The sequence below is a fragment of the Ranitomeya variabilis genome, chromosome 4 (assembly GCF_051348905.1).
Source record: "Ranitomeya variabilis isolate aRanVar5 chromosome 4, aRanVar5.hap1, whole genome shotgun sequence".
Lineage (NCBI taxonomy): Eukaryota > Metazoa > Chordata > Amphibia > Anura > Dendrobatidae > Ranitomeya > Ranitomeya variabilis.
The window spans coordinates 286,422,521-286,438,475 of NC_135235.1; the positions used below are offsets into that span (position 1 = coordinate 286,422,521).

The following is a 15,955-nucleotide window of genomic DNA, read 5'->3' on the forward strand; positions in this document are numbered from 1 at the left end:
TAAGGTGCGGGATACTTTTAGAATTCAAAGCAAGCACATCAGTACTCGATGCCGGCCAACAGCATACGGCAGGAAGCATAAATATACTGCAGTGAAATCTGGCTTGAGTAGTAAGGCGCGTTGCCGTGCTTTAGAACACAAACCTCAAGACTACCGCAGCTGTGTCTTAGAATCACACACACAATTCCCTTAGTAACATTTCCAAGACAGCCAGATCTTCAGGGAACAAAGGGTCCACTGAAACTGCAAAGGAGGCAGCGAAAAATATACCTTTGTGGTAAGGCAGATCTCACGCAAGCCTTGTGATGGAGAGCAGGGGACAGGCAATGGGAGAAACTCCAGTTTAAATCTACAAAGGCTATCTTTGTTCAGCTAGGGCAAAATAAATTCACAAAATTTTTCTATAATATATATTTTATTTTTTTTTTAAAAAAGGGACTATCCTCTTAACATGGTTAGAAGATGGCCCAACTGGGGCCCAACTAATAAGTTATGAGCCTCCTGAAGATCATGTTAGCCATAGGACCACCAATGATCAATGCAAGAATTTTGCAAGAAGTACCTTTAAAATTAAGACTCTCTCTCATCATGTACTGTGTATTAAGGTACATTTTCAACCATCAAATTGGTAAAAGCTGCAATACTATAATATACTAGAAAGTACCCAAGGCCACTGTATCCTAGTAAATGATGTGATGCACACGTGCAATTTTACCCGGTCCTGCCAATGTAAGTTTTTAAAACCAAGCTGACATTTTTTAAACATACATAAACTGTATTTTAATAGACCCAACAAGTCCGAACCCCCATTCTAAGCCCCTAGTAAGCATTTAGCAGCCCAAAATAAGCAGAACTGTTCTGGTAAATGTTATATAATTGACATAGCCAGGTGACCAGATGGCTGTGGATTACAAGGAATATTTCCAGCCGGTCCTGTCTTGCACTCATCCGCTACCTAATACAGCTGCACAGCAGTAAGCTGCTCTACACAAGCATGCAACTAGACAAATATGAAACTGATATATGAGAATATTATTTTGCAGTCATGTGTCAAATTATTAGGCACCGCCATGGGTTAAACGCTCACTCCCTACTAAGGGTAAACTTGACCTAGCAAGTTTGTGAAAGCATCACTTTTTTTCCTTCTCTCTTTTTTTTTTTTTTTTTTTTTAACAGACACCAACTTTATGGGACGTGGTTAGTGCATGAACTCAAAAAATGAATAGCAACACAGGAAACCTTTTTCTTCCTCTAGATGGGTGGTAAAGACTAACAGAAACTGTGGGTGGACTGCACTGCAGCAGTAGTGGATGTAGCCAACTTCTGCTTTCGGGATGCAAGAGACTAATGAAGAATCACCAAATTCGCATAGTGTAAACCAGTTTTCACAGTAATCACATCTAAAATAACCTAATGCTTTTTTTTTTTTTTTTAAATCACAAGACAGAGAAACCAATCCAAAAACAATATTGTAAGGTTTTATACTTAATATTAAAATAACAACTCCTCTATTGTAATCAGTTTTTCATTAGGAGAGATGCATAGCATAAATATGTTCCTCGTTAATCATTACCTGTGATGGAGTCAGATGAAAAATGCATATTGATTAAAACAAAATAAAAATATAAAAATAAATGAAAAAAAACCAAACACAAAATCAATGCTCCATATTATGTGATTTTAGCCATCAGGTCTACTATTCACTTACAGAGCGTGGGATATAAGTCTATCTCCAGACATAAGCCGATTGTCTGACTTGCTTCTGGACAATCAGAGCAGAGTTGACCTTCGGCCTTTGCCCTCTACATGCTCCCTGACTTTCCAGGCACCCTGGGACATTAGTTTTATAGCTGTAATTACTGCTTTTACTGATAAATCAAAGAGTTGAAAAGTACAAGACCTGGTCAGATGATTCCACTAACCCCCAGACACAAAACAAGACTGGGAAGCCATATCGGGAGAAGAACTAAAACCCCTTTCTGCAAAGACGTCAACATTTATCCTTAGGACAATTTACTAAAATAGCTAAAATAGGTATCATGCAATTCACCATCATGAGCAAACAATGCTGGGACCGTAATGTAGTCAATTGTGAAGAGTTATTTCCAGTGAGAATACTCCGAACAAGAAACGGCTGCTACGTCACTAGGACTCTCATTGTGAAAAATCACAGCACACTCAAGAATAGGTCTGTGTATCATTGGCCAGAGCAAAGGGACTAGTGTTGCCTCCAGCAGGATATAAAATGGTTTCATATGTGAGCCTGTCTCCAGCGTTCCTTTACCATTGTGTAATTTTGGAGCCATCTGGTTGAAAATTCTCTAGTTGTCATGGCAGCCCGGGGAGGTTATCCAATGTGTCTCCTACATTTCACAACCTAAAAAGGGGAATTTTTTTTTGTTGTAAATATGAATCACTCAATGAATGAATGTTCTAGAGAACAGCAGGGTGGGGGTAGCACAAAAGTAGGAAGTTCCAGCTGAACAGAGATGTATCAGAGGAAATACTTGCGACTGAGGAAAAAAAAAAAAATAGAGACAGGACACGGCTCATTGCTACGTACGCAATTCAGTTCGTCTCTCCATAACCCCATTAGTAAAAGGGAACGTGTGATTCGATCTCTGCCAAAAACATTTTGTCGAAAAATGAACAAATAATTGCATTTCATGACTCTTAGGTTATGTGCACTTGTCAGGATTTCTGGCAGAAATTTTCCTGACAAAAACCGGACATTTCTGCCAGAAATCCGCATGCATTTTTACCGCGTTTTTGGCGCTTTTTTGTGCGTTTTTCCCAATGCATAGAATAGCGGGAAAAATGCGAAAAAAACTGCAAAATTAATGAACATGCTGCTTTTTTTACCGCGATGTGTTTTTTTCGCGGAAAAAAACGCACCATGTGCACAAAACATGCAGAATGCATTCTTAATGATAGGATGCATAATGTATGCGTTTTTAATGAGTTTTTATCACGAAAAAATGCGAAAAAAACGCGAAAAAACCTGAACGTGTGCACATACCCTTAAAACTAACGCTAGGAGAATAATCAGCAACACGCTTAAAGCATTGTCCATCAGTCTACAGACTATTGTCACCGCTCAGGAATTGTATTACAGCGGATGTCTACATTATATTCCATGAACTTGTGAAGCATGTGGCATCAGAAAAGGTTACCATTTTTTGTTTGAAAATCCATGACATAAAAAAGGAGACCTTCAGTATTCACAAAGTTCTAGTTAAAAATTATTTTACTATGTTGGATCACAATGAGAAATACAGCCAAAAAGAAAGAGCTGCAGACACTGTGGCTCTATGGAACACTTAGAAACCCCCAGAAAATATGCCAGTATAACTATTGAGGGACAAAGTTTACACTGGTGGTAAAACAAATACGAAAAAGAGACTAAACAATGTAGACATTTAGCATGCCGTAGACCTTCATGGAAAATACACATCTGGTTCATCCAACCTCTTTTGAAGTCTATTACGATCCACAACAGCAAGGTTTTTAATAGCTTCTTATGTCTATACATCCTACATGGAGAAGATATTTCTATTGACCAGTGTTTCGTAACCAGGAAGTCATTGTAACTTCACCACAGGTTACCCAGGTGGTCTAATTTGATCTTGCTTGAAGATTCATGGCAAATTCATCAACACATCTAGGCAAGAATCCAAGAATGGGTCATCTCTCTACCAAGAGCTTCTATTTCAGTAGTGAAAAACAGTTTCAGAAACCCTACTCTATGAAAGTTAGGCAATTCTGCTTTAGATTCATGTAGATGGATTCCGACAAAATTGCTTTGGTCCACCAACAATCCAATGCATGACATTTACTGACAGTTAAAAACTAGCACTACTAAATAAAGCTGGTGCAAGTCAGTTTGCAAGACCCCGCTCCATCGGTCACATCAGTAATCTGTGGCCACTGCACAGGAGTCACTAGAACTGCCTCCTACCTTACTCCTTCTCAGTGTATGGCTCGGCTTTTAGTTAGCCAGACTGATACAACATCACAGTTGGGACTTGACGCACATATGTTGTCGCACCAAACAGACTAATCAAAACAAGAGCTGTGGATGCCGTAAGGTAAGAGTTCCCTTCCATAGATAACCGATGTGGCCAATGGACATGGTCACGTGAACCGATCTGCACCAACTCTACTACTAAACCTTCTATACAAAGTGGAACTAGATGGTTCAGAAATCTGAATGGTTTCTATACAAATCAGTAATGCCTTAAGTTTCCTTCTAAAAGCGTATAGAGGTGCGATTATTGCCTTGCTTCATCTTTCCACACCAAGCCTAAAAACTATGTAAATGGTTAGTTCAATATTTGGTCAACTCTGTACTTTCAACATTCCAATAATTTACAGACTTCTCACACCTTTCAGAGAAATAAGGCGAGTCAAGATTATTGACATACCCTGCTACTATTCACAACAAGTTACACATCTCGATGTCAGACTTTGTATTGGTATCTCAAAAGAAATTTCTCACTCCAGGCATCCTTTCAAAACATATTTTAGAACCTTAACCTTAACGCAAGTCAGAAAAATAGAACAAAAATAAGAGAGATTCCTCCACGTTTTTCAAAGTGAACAACAGCCCATTGGTTTCTAGGAATCTAAACTTGAAGGTACCGATTTGTGACCAAGATATTATGTTTAGTCCCTGTAGGCCATGAAGTCTCTAAAAGCTAAACCATGCCATTCAAAATTGGACTATACCTATATAGGAGGTTCAGCTGTTTGATAATAAAAACCAAGGACTACTACATTTTTGGACAAAGTAGAATTTAATGAAAAATTAATTACTATATATTTTTCAAAAGTATTAAAATAAATTATAACCCAATTATATATGTCACTTATTAAACTATAGTTGACAGTTGAGAAAAAAAAAACAACAAATAGTACTGCAATCTAAAAGCTCCTTTAGACTTTTTTCTCCCGGAGAACTACACTGCTGAAAATCAGGTGTTGAACATGTGACTATTTTTCTCACTTTCGCCACATTTTCTACAGTAGCACAGCAGAGGCTGGGAGTTTCTGTCAACTCCCAGGAGGAATAAGGCAACGCAGACATGCTGAATACATATTGAAGGCACTGGACTCGGGGTGAAATGCCGCAAAGCTCGATAGTAATGTTTTTTTTCCAAGAAAAGATCATGTACAAATACTGGCAGGGAAGCCAGAAGCGTAATTCTCTAGTGTATGGGAGAGGTTAACTATGTACCTGAGTTCATGTGCAGGTGTGAGTGTACATATGAGTGACAGACAACATAAATCAAGTCTTACCTGTTTGCCCACATCCAGCCCAAGACGAAAAGGAGAACATGAAAGAGAAGGGAAAGAATCTTTGTTAGAACATGTAACACCAAAATTCCACTATCAAATTAATGTCAGTCATACAAAACTACAGAATATGATCACGCCCTGCGAACACCAAAATCTCGGCATGGTTTACATTTTAAGGACACTCCATGAAAACACTGACTACAGGAACCTGTCAATTAGGTCTTTAAATACTATGCCTACTTTTATTGCACGAGTATAGACCACAGTGCTTTGCACACACTTACTGAGGCTCACAATAGCGAGAAACCCTAGGACACCCACGCAAATACGGGAAGAACAAACTCTTCGCAGATGTTGGCCTTGGTGGGATTTCAACTTAGAACACCCATTGCTGCAAAGCTGCCGTGCAAAGAGCCATCGTGTCGCCCACATAAGCTGCTTAGATAATTTTTAATTGCTTTTTTGTATGGTTTGACATACGCTGATACGATCTACCCAACTTCTACTTACTATGCCTACTGCTTGGGCATCATAAAGATCACTTTTTTTCCCACGTCTAGATGGGCCCAGGAATATACATCAATGTATTGACAATCTCAATAGAACCCTTGTATTTCATTAATATGGACAACTAAACTTTTTTTTAGTATAAAAATTATATAAAAAGTACACATCTGTTTAAATACCCTAAAAAGGATATACTTAAATGCATTCACATAAGACGCATTGTGACAGCTCCATACATCCTGCCCTCCTTTTAGCCTTTGTAGTCCTGTCTAGGTTATTTGTGGATTGGACAGAAGTATTTTATGGGCTTCTTGAAAGGATAGGTAGTTAAAAAAAAAAAAAAAATAAGTAGATGGCTGCTGTTTGGGCAGACATCCCTGTTAAACAGATAAGGCCACTGACCTGTCTGATGCCCTCCGGCCAGGTCACCTCAAGAACACAAAATGATAGATAATAAAAACAAGAGAAGGAGGCTGTGAACTTTTCAACTTTATCCTTTAGAGGACAATTTAAAAAAAAAAAAAAAAAAAACACAGGAAAGAAACGGGAACTGAGTAAATGTAAGGTTTGCTATCAGCGGTGGTCACAAATGGACATTAGTGGCTTTCACGCCACCATTGATTTGGGTTTCACTCGTTTCATCTATCTAGAGGATCTTGGATTGTAAACTGATTGAGTAATCAGGATAAGATGCCCTATTCCATTTGCTCCCAGACTGGAAGTGATCATTAAGCAATTCCAAATTGGGGTAAATGTTCCCATGTTTGGATTCTTCAGAATTTGTTTTAGTCTTTGCCTGATGAAGAGACGTATGTAGTCTCGAAAGCTTGCAATTTGTTACCATCTTTTCAGTTAGCCATTAAAAGGTATCAACCACTGAGGACTCAATTCTAAATATTTTTCCCATGTTTGGAAAAATTTTGGTCGATACGGGGATTCGTAAATAAGCACAAAAAGAACTAAAGAGATAGGAGAAAGAGCAAACCTTGGAGCTTGGGGCAGTACAACGGCTCAGTGGTTAGCACTCTAGACTTGCAGTGCCGGGGTCCTGGGTTCAAATCCCACCCTGTTCAACATCCACAAGGCGTTTGTATGTTCTGAGTAGGTTTCCTCCAGTTTTCTCCCACACTCCCTAGACATTCTTATTGGGAATTTTTATTTGATTCTCAACAAATGTCTGTACAGCGCTGTGGAATATGCTGGCGCTACATAAGCAAGCTAAATTAATAATAAACCAGTGTAGATTGCTGCTCACACCAAACCAACTAAAGTCAAAGATGAAGATTTTAGGAGGTTTTTTTTTTTATTATTATTATAAATAAACCCATAGCTTTGCCATCACAAACTAGGCATATCTTTCAAAACCTAGAACTGAAACGTTGAAGTCATACACTTTCTCAGCATTTTGTCTCATCAAGCAGCGCACACCCAGGAAATGACTAGCTATTTCAAGTACCTAAACCACGGAACTTCCCCGGCATGTACATTTTCCCTCACACTTTCCATTTCCAAGCGTCACAAGGTCTCTCTGTTCAATCCCCCCCCCCCCCAAAAAAAAAAAAAACAACTTTAAAACAAACCTCTAAAAAAAATAATAAAATTCAGTTTCGAGGAAGGATGTACCTAAAAAGCAGTCTTTTAAAATAAGGTATAATAAGCGACACGTGATGGTTAAACGGAGGGGCCTGATGATAGTCACTTTCAAAAAGTTTGCAATTTAAAACCCTTAATTACATCTATAACCCCTACAAGCACCCAGCAGGGATTTCACCACCCTGTTTAGCGAGAACTTAAGCTTATGGCCTGTGCAGTCATGAAGTGTTAATTTACTCATCAAAAAAAGCGGTCATTCTCCAGGACCTGCTGGTGGGGAGTTTGAGTGGCAATTGATAACCACTAAAGGTACCTTCACACGAAGCGACGCTGCAGCGATAGCGACAACGATGTCGATCGCTGCAGCGTCGCTGTTTGGTCGCTGGAGAGCTGTCACACAGACCGCTCTCCAGCGATCAACTATGCCGAGGTCCCCTGGTAACCAGGGTAAACATCGGGTAACTAAGCGCAGGGCCGCGCTTAGTAACCCGATGTTTACCCTGGTTACCAGCGTAAAATCTAAAAAAAACAAACAGCACATACTTACATTCACGTCCCCCTGCGTCCACTTCCTGACTGACTGAGCGCCGTACAGTGAGAGCAGAGCGGTGACGTCACCGCTGTGCTGCTTTCACTTTCACTTTGCGGCGCTGAGTCAGAGGAGGAAGCAGACTGCAGGGGACGCAATGTGAGTATGTGCTGTTTGTTTTTTTTACATTTTACGCTAGTAACCAGGGTAAACATCGGGTAACTAAGCGCGGCCCTGCGCTTAGTAACCCGATGTTTACCCTGGTTACCAGTGTAAAATATCGCTGGTATCGTTGCTTTTGCTTTCAAACACAACGATACACGGCGATCGGACGACCAAATAAAGTTCTGGACTTTATTCAGCGACCAGCGACATCACAGCAGGATCCTGATCGCTGCTGCGTGTCAAACGAAACGATATCGCTAGTGAGGACGCTGCAACGTCACGGATTGCTAGCGATATCGTTATAATGTCGTTTCGTGTGAAGGTACCTTAACACTTTCCAAGATAACAAATTCTGGCACAAGTAAAGAAAAGAAGTCATGGAGCAGTAAGTGAGATCTCAAGCATTTGGAATCCATGCATTCTAATTAGCAAAATTTGCCAAAAGTTGGAAACATCACAACGAGGGATGATTAAGACTTTGTTTTCTTTGTCGGGCGTCTTGGTAGTAAGAATAGTGATGGGAGAATTATTAAAGTATATAGGTGCCCGTTTGGATTTGCTTGCCCGAAACAAGATGGGCTCCCGATTTACCCATCAACGCCGCTGTGGTCTTTAATATGAAGAAAAACTGAAAAGTTACAGATACATTGATAATTTGATGGCAGCTAGCCAAATTGCAATTACAATCAATTCTACAGAATCAAAAAGAACAAAACTAGGTACTTAGCGCTGTTGCTTTGTTTAACTGTGGTCCTCGGTTCAAATCCCACCAAGGACGACATCTGCAAGACGTCTATGTTTTAACCATGTTTTTTTTGTTTCCTCTGGGTTCTCCAGTTTCCTCTCACATTCCGAAGATATACTAGATTTAGATGGTGAGACCCAATCGGGACAGAGATGGTGATGTCTAAAGCACTATGGAAATTAAAGGAGCTAAGCAAAATTACAGGCAAAAGAGAAGAAGGAGGTTTTTACTAAGTCTTGGTAAGTAGCTCTGTCCCTTGGCACAGACACTGTGCAAATTGTCCAAAATGAGCCAAGGAAGACTTGGGGACAGCCCTGCCATAATGATAGGTTGCCATGATTACAATGTCATTAAGCTTATGAAGCAGTGCACTTGTCATGCCAGTAATGGCATATATAAGTCTAGGTGCCAAAACAAGAGGCTCAAAAGCACGGCAAGCTGCCAGGGTTCCCACTAGTTCTATAGAAAGAAGATCGACCATAGGTCACATACATGCCAGTACACACGCAAGAAGCGGAAATGACCTGAGCAGTAGAGACTTACAGAGGGTAGCTTTAAAAATAAACATACAAGGAACCAAAATGAAGAAGTGGTGGTAGGTGGCAACGTCAAACAGTTATGACTTTTTTTTATATACAGTAGAAATAAAAAAAGTTACAGGGAAGACAAAGTAGTAAAAAAAAAAAAAAAAGTATATAATATGGACCTGAATCATACTCCATTGTCGACTTAAAAGAGGTTGAAAAAGGTCATAAATTCCTAAATACATTTAATTAGCAAATCACAATTGCCTAAAAAGAGACCAACTAGTTAACGAAAAGGCTAGGGAGGTAATCATTACGAAGGTCAGAGTGACAGAAACCTGACCTAGACATTTATTTTTTTTGCCATTCCTGGAGAGCCCCTTTAAAAATTAAAATATTAGGGCTTGCAAAAAGTTTTGCCCAAATGGGTTAGAAGCGGAAAGAAAAAAAGGCTAGTACATAAACAATTATCACTTCCAAGAATGTCTACAGCACATAACTGGAAGAAAAATCAGAACAACATTTAAGTGGTGACTGCACCAATACTAGTCAGATCACATCTTTATGAAAGTGTGTCAAGCAGGCATGCAAGGACACATTACATAACCGTACAGTCCAAAACACACTGGGCCCTATAGGGATCATGGAAATATTTGCTTCTAAAGACCACTGATAGCATTCAAGCTCATTTATAAACTTTTACAGGTAACCAACGCCCTAAAACGACGTAAACAACGACGTAAACAAAAAAAAAAAAAAAAAAAAAAAACACATTTCCCGTGGCCCACGAGGCCCAGAAGTAAAAAAAAAAAAAAAAGTAGTAAAAACAAAAAAACAGTGCAGAGTGATATTGGCAGGCATTTCTGTTGCACAATAACACAGAACAGATGTAGCTTTCGAATTCCAAAATTTTGCTCATTTAATAGTTTTGTAACCAGAACGCTCAAAAAAAAAAAAAAAAATAGAAAAATAAGTTGTCGACAACCCTACTGATATATGAAATATAAATATATGGCAGAAAATAGAATCTGCTTCAAAACACGATATCAGATTGACACCTGCTTACTTGGTCAAAAATTGCAACAAACCAGTCTATTCAAGTGGTTTTAACCATCAATCTGTATTGCCCGGTCTGAACCGGGAGCTCGTCTGGATGAAGGAAAGCTGGGAGGGGTGGCAGAGTCAGCCATTTGCATTCCAGCCCCCTACTTGGCCTTCTATCTCAAGAGGGCAGGGGAATGGACAGTCTGAACTTTTGACCCACCCAGTTCAGCACCCAAGAGTTAAATAAGGTCCATAAAATGGTGTCTGCTAGTGACAACAGTCAGCTGTATGCATCAATTCCATCACCTCTCCCAGCATCCTTAGGCTTGGAAAAAAAAAATGTGTATTGGCTTGTTATTTTACGATTGCCAGATGGCAGGGCCTGCCCCCCATCACCCGGTGACTGTCTGACCTCCCATAAAACTGAAAAACTACAACAGTGGTCCAGATCTATAACAGGCACTACCATGTGCAATGGATGATCCGGAATGAAAATGTGCAGCTTTTTCCTAAATAAAGTCACCACATATGTGCTATAACTTAAGGCCACATTCACACACTCCGTATTGGATCAGTATTTTACATCAGTAAAAAAAACTCCGGACAATCGGAGAAAACATAAAAAATAAACGTTATTATATCTCTCAGAGAAATTGGTTTCTTTCTCCTTCTGGACTGACTGTTCTTCAGCGACTACAAATCATCCTATCGCTGAAATAAGAGATGACAGTTGGTGCTTATAAAGTTCTATGGAGAACTGCCACACATCCGTATAATTTTACAAGCACCAACTGTCTATGTAAGTAAAGAAAATCTGTCTTCACCAATTTTACCCATGAAACGAGACTAAAAGATCAATCCAGGAAGAGAAAGAATCAAATCAATAGTACACATGAAAATAAGAAACCTTTGTAACATGACTTGACTTGTCTATTTAAGATAAAAATTAAAAGAACAGTTTTACATTTTCATTAGAAAAACGGTTGTTTTAATTTTTATTTCTAAAATAGACAAGTCATGTTACAAAGGTTTGTTATATTCACGTGTACTATTGATTTAAGAAATAAAAATTAAAACAACTGTTTTTCTTATGAAAATTTAACTTATTCTAAAAATCTTGATCATTAGTTATTACAGCTGTAATAACCAAAACGTTAAATTTAACGGGAAATATTTTTTTATGGGGACCATTTTTTTACTTACAGTCAACTTTAGTTTTCATTACCGTAAGTTCCCGGTGTTCAGATTTGTTTTTTTGAAAAATGCACCCGGTCCTGAGACATTGCAGCAAGCATGAGAAAGATTTTACAATAAAAGGCCATAAAACTGTTCCACCTCTTTGGTAGTTGTGAAGAGCCAAGCTCAGCACGAGGCAGCGGTTGTGCACTCCACAATTTATTGTGCCATCCAATTTTGTGTAATATAATAAAAATAGGAAATTAATTCCAAACCCCGATGTCCTAAATGGTCCTTTAAGAGGGAATTTATCAGGCCATCATAACCCTAGAAACTACACAGCTTGGTCATTTTTCCCATATTCTTTTCCAGAGGTGAAATATTCGCACAACCTAACTTTGACCAGTTCTGCAGAGAGAAAGTGCTGGTAAAGCTCAAGGATACAAATGTCATCCAGAAGAAAACCTGACTCTAGAGAGAAGACGTTAAAAAAAAAAAAAAAAAAAAAAAAGGGTCAACCTCCAACTAATTTAACTGGAGCAATGGCCAAGAGAATATATGACATGACTTCACGTGGCCTCCAATAAACCATTCCATATGCCGTTAAGTGATGCTGGACACCAGGGTGGAAATAACCTCAGACCCAGTAAGCAATGGACCACAGTCCTTCCAAGAAGAGTGATGCATAGTTAATGAATATGAGATTTTCTAAGCATCTCCTTGTGTTAATTATCAAGCACGTTTAACCACAGACATGTGTCCAACTCCAACTGGACAACTTAACAGGAAGGATCAACGGAGGCCATCTAAAAATCAGATTATCCGTTAGCCATCGAAACAAAAAAACAACAAAAATAAAATAATAATGTGCAAAAAATTTACAAAATTCAGGAAACTTTAATAATGGATCTATTAAGTTAATGAAATCTTCTGCCATTAGCTTTGATCTGGTCTTTGTAGCCCTCGCCATTACGTTTGCATTTTGATCACATCCTTGCATTACTGATTTGTATGCAGGGTTTACATTAGGAGCAATATAAAACAGGAACAACAAAAAGATAATGCATGACTCCTTCAGAGACCTCTGCTCAGGAACTCGCTTTATAAATCATCTCCAGACTATCTAATCTAACCTGAGGTTTCCCTGGGATGTGGAGAATGATTAATGGCAGGCTAGGCCTGCTGTTCTCATCTGACTTTTCTACGTAAACACACTCGTTAGTCTGCCCTCTAACAAATCAGGCTTCCAGGAAAATACTTTTTTTTGCATCTCACCTTCAATCGCATTGCTACAGACCTAAATGTGCATGCAAAAATATTGCAACTCTCTCCACCCACACCCTCTTCTCCATTGGGCACCCCCTCCGTCTTTCCTAATCTTGCTCACTTATGTTCTCTCCTATCTAGTCCTATGTGAGGCCCCACCTAGGAAAGAGGCCCAAATGAGGTTGCACCTGTTCTATTCTAGCTCTACAAGGCTATTTCTGTCTGGCTAAAAAGGTATAAAAGTAAAAACAACTGCACAGAAAACAAACAAAAACTTCCTCCGAAGGTAAACCAATCTAGGCTTTTATTTTTAAAGTGCTTTAAAGTTCCTTTTCTGCTTATGTGAACACATTCTAAACCCTCATTCTGTCATTTTTAATTTTATTTTTTGTGTGTAAGAGGAAAAACAAAAATTCACAGTGCTTTTTTTTTTTTTTTGCCCATCAGTTGAAATTAAAAAAAAAAATAAAAAAAAAATGGATATGTCCCCTTATTTCGCAGACAAATCAGTCGAAAAAAAACAACACATGGACATGAGAACATGTTCAGACTAATAGGTGAAAAGTACAGGTAAGATCATAGAAGCGAAACATCTGAATGAGGCCAAAGACCCCACTTTAAAATATAACCGGCTTAAAAGGAAATCTGTCAGCAGGATGAATCCTCCTGAACCATCTATATAGGTCATAGAGAGTTTAATAAAACAATCGGATTGTAGAGAACAGTCTTATTTCAGGGTAATTCAAGTTTTGCCTATTATGTGAATGATCTGTTAAGATCTATGGGTGGGACGTAGCTCTACATGAGAATCTGCCTCCAGAGATTATTATAAATGAAAGGAGGCGCTACGAAGGTGAGACCTGCGGATCAAGAAAGTGGACTGTCAGTCGTTACCTGTCTCACATTGGTAACTCCCCTTTCATTTGTAAGACGTTCTGGATGCAGATTCTCTGGGCGATCTACGTTCAGCCCATCTAGTGTTGCCATTTTTGGGGCTACAGAATTGGAATAAGCTGCTATACCAGACAACAGAAGAACAAGAGTGCTTGGAAGATCATTCAATATGCAGGACATGAGTCCATTGGCCAAGTCAATGTTCCGTGACCCCTGCAAAATGCCTCTTACCCGACAGTATTCGTGGCTCCTTTTTTGGTCAGCCTGCCTGGTGCAACATTGTGTGTCACACCTCAATGATATTACGCCAGCACAGCTAATAAAAAAAAAAAAAAAAAGAAGAGCCACAAGTAAGAGGCGACTCATAGGGCTCCTGTCCGGTAGTCACAGAATACCGAAGCGGCCAATGGACTGGGGTCCTGCAAATCGATTCATCTGCTAAGGAGATCATTATGTTCTCACTTTGGCCAGCCGCTGTGGAGACTAATGAATTAGTATATGACCCTATCCACTATTGGGGTGGCCGAAAATCATCCTGCATGTGGAACTTTTGAGGGGGAAGAAGAAAGTTAACGCCTTTAAAAAGGTCTACAATTTGCACCAGTTCCCAGTTGAAAATTTTTCTTCGATCTACCAAATTATTTTCCAAGCCATTGCTGCACTTTTTCAAGATTGAATTCATTTTAATTTTATTATTTTTATTTAGTATTTCCTGACTAAAGTCCCAGAGAAAGCATGCTTCTTCCTGTTTTTTTTTTTTTTTTAACTATTCAGCAGGCCTGGGCCTTGTCACCATAATAAACGCTTCTACCCGTCTGCTGGAAATGTGCTCCAGGCGCTGCTGTAAATCCTCTGCACAAATAGCCCTTTTTCTGCAGCAATTTTTTTTTTTACCCCCCCTTTGCCTGATCTATGCCTCCAACATCTGGCCAGCAGAAGGGACGATATATCCGCTTATATATTACGCTGATGTAATTTACATCCTAACACTAAACAAAAACCATATGAATGAACTGACTGGAGCTAAGGAGACTGCGGGATTAACCTCTTCATTCCAGCCAGGAACTGGCAACAGGGAAAAAAAAAAAATTAGGTCTTACAACAGGAGTCTTTACGCCTCATTCATAAGGCCACAGGAAATAAAAGCATCATTGAAAACAGGCCACTGATGAAAAAACCCGGAGCCACAGGAAAAAGAAAGCCTAATATGAAGGAGTTAAGTCCCCGCCCATATTGCAAAAAGCAGGTGGTCATTTACTGAACACATACATCCCCTATAACTCAGCGCCAGTAAAATAATGTAAAATCCCTCGTAATTGTCCAAGGAAAGGAAAGTCCTCCAAGAATTCATATTACAACCTGTGAAGAAGAGAAAATGTAAATAGTTGAAAATCTGTAAAAGGGATTTACAAGGAAACACCCCAGGGCATTTTTTTTTCTTAATTTCACAGGCAGACATTGGAGAAGTTGGAAACAAAAGGCAATCATGTAGGATTCTAGGTCGTGTTGGTAAGTAAGACCATATGGCCATTGTTTGTAGGTTTTAATTTTAAAATAATTTTTGGGGACTAGAAAGGCAGTATTCCTTTTTTTTCTCCAGAAACTAACCCACCATTGACCATGGCTTGCCTTTGGGGTATTGAAACCTATGGACAAGAGTGTCGCCGATCCTGGAGGAAAAAGAAAAAAAAAAAAAAATTCTAAAATTTTTCTCTACTTCTTGGTGACGTTTTATCCTTTTTGGTAAAATTGCTTGTCGTCCTCCTAGAAAGTTTGAGCTTAAAGTGGTTTGCTGCTTTTGATCTCCCTTGGATTATAAGGGTATTTTCCATTAATAAATACCGTATATACTCGAGTATAAGCCGAGATTTTCAGCCCAAATTTTTGGGCTGAAAGTGCCCCTCTCGGCTTATACTCTAGTCACGGTCGGTGGGTGAGGGGGAGAGAGGTCTGTCATATACTCACCTGCTTCCGGAGCTCTTGGCGCTCCCCCTGCCTGTCCCACGGTCTCCGGGTGCCGCAGCTGTTCCCCTGTTCAACGGTCACGTGGGACCGCTCATTAAAGTTATGAATATGGACTCCGCTCCCATAGGGGTGGAGCCGCATATTCATTTCTCTAATGAGCGGTAACGGTGACCGCTGACAGAGGAAGAGGCTGCGGCACCCGGAGACCATCTGTCCGGGGTAAGGAGCCAGGGACGCCGGGAGCAGGTG

The 15,955-nt window shown here is 39.5% G+C and overlaps 1 protein-coding gene across 2 annotated transcripts in view; it reads right to left on the minus strand.

The window, feature by feature from the left end:
* The window catches only part of SKI (SKI proto-oncogene), an 85,240-nt gene that overhangs the window by 43,254 nt on the left and 26,031 nt on the right, over positions 1–15,955 (minus strand). The gene's annotated exons all lie outside the window — the stretch shown is intronic.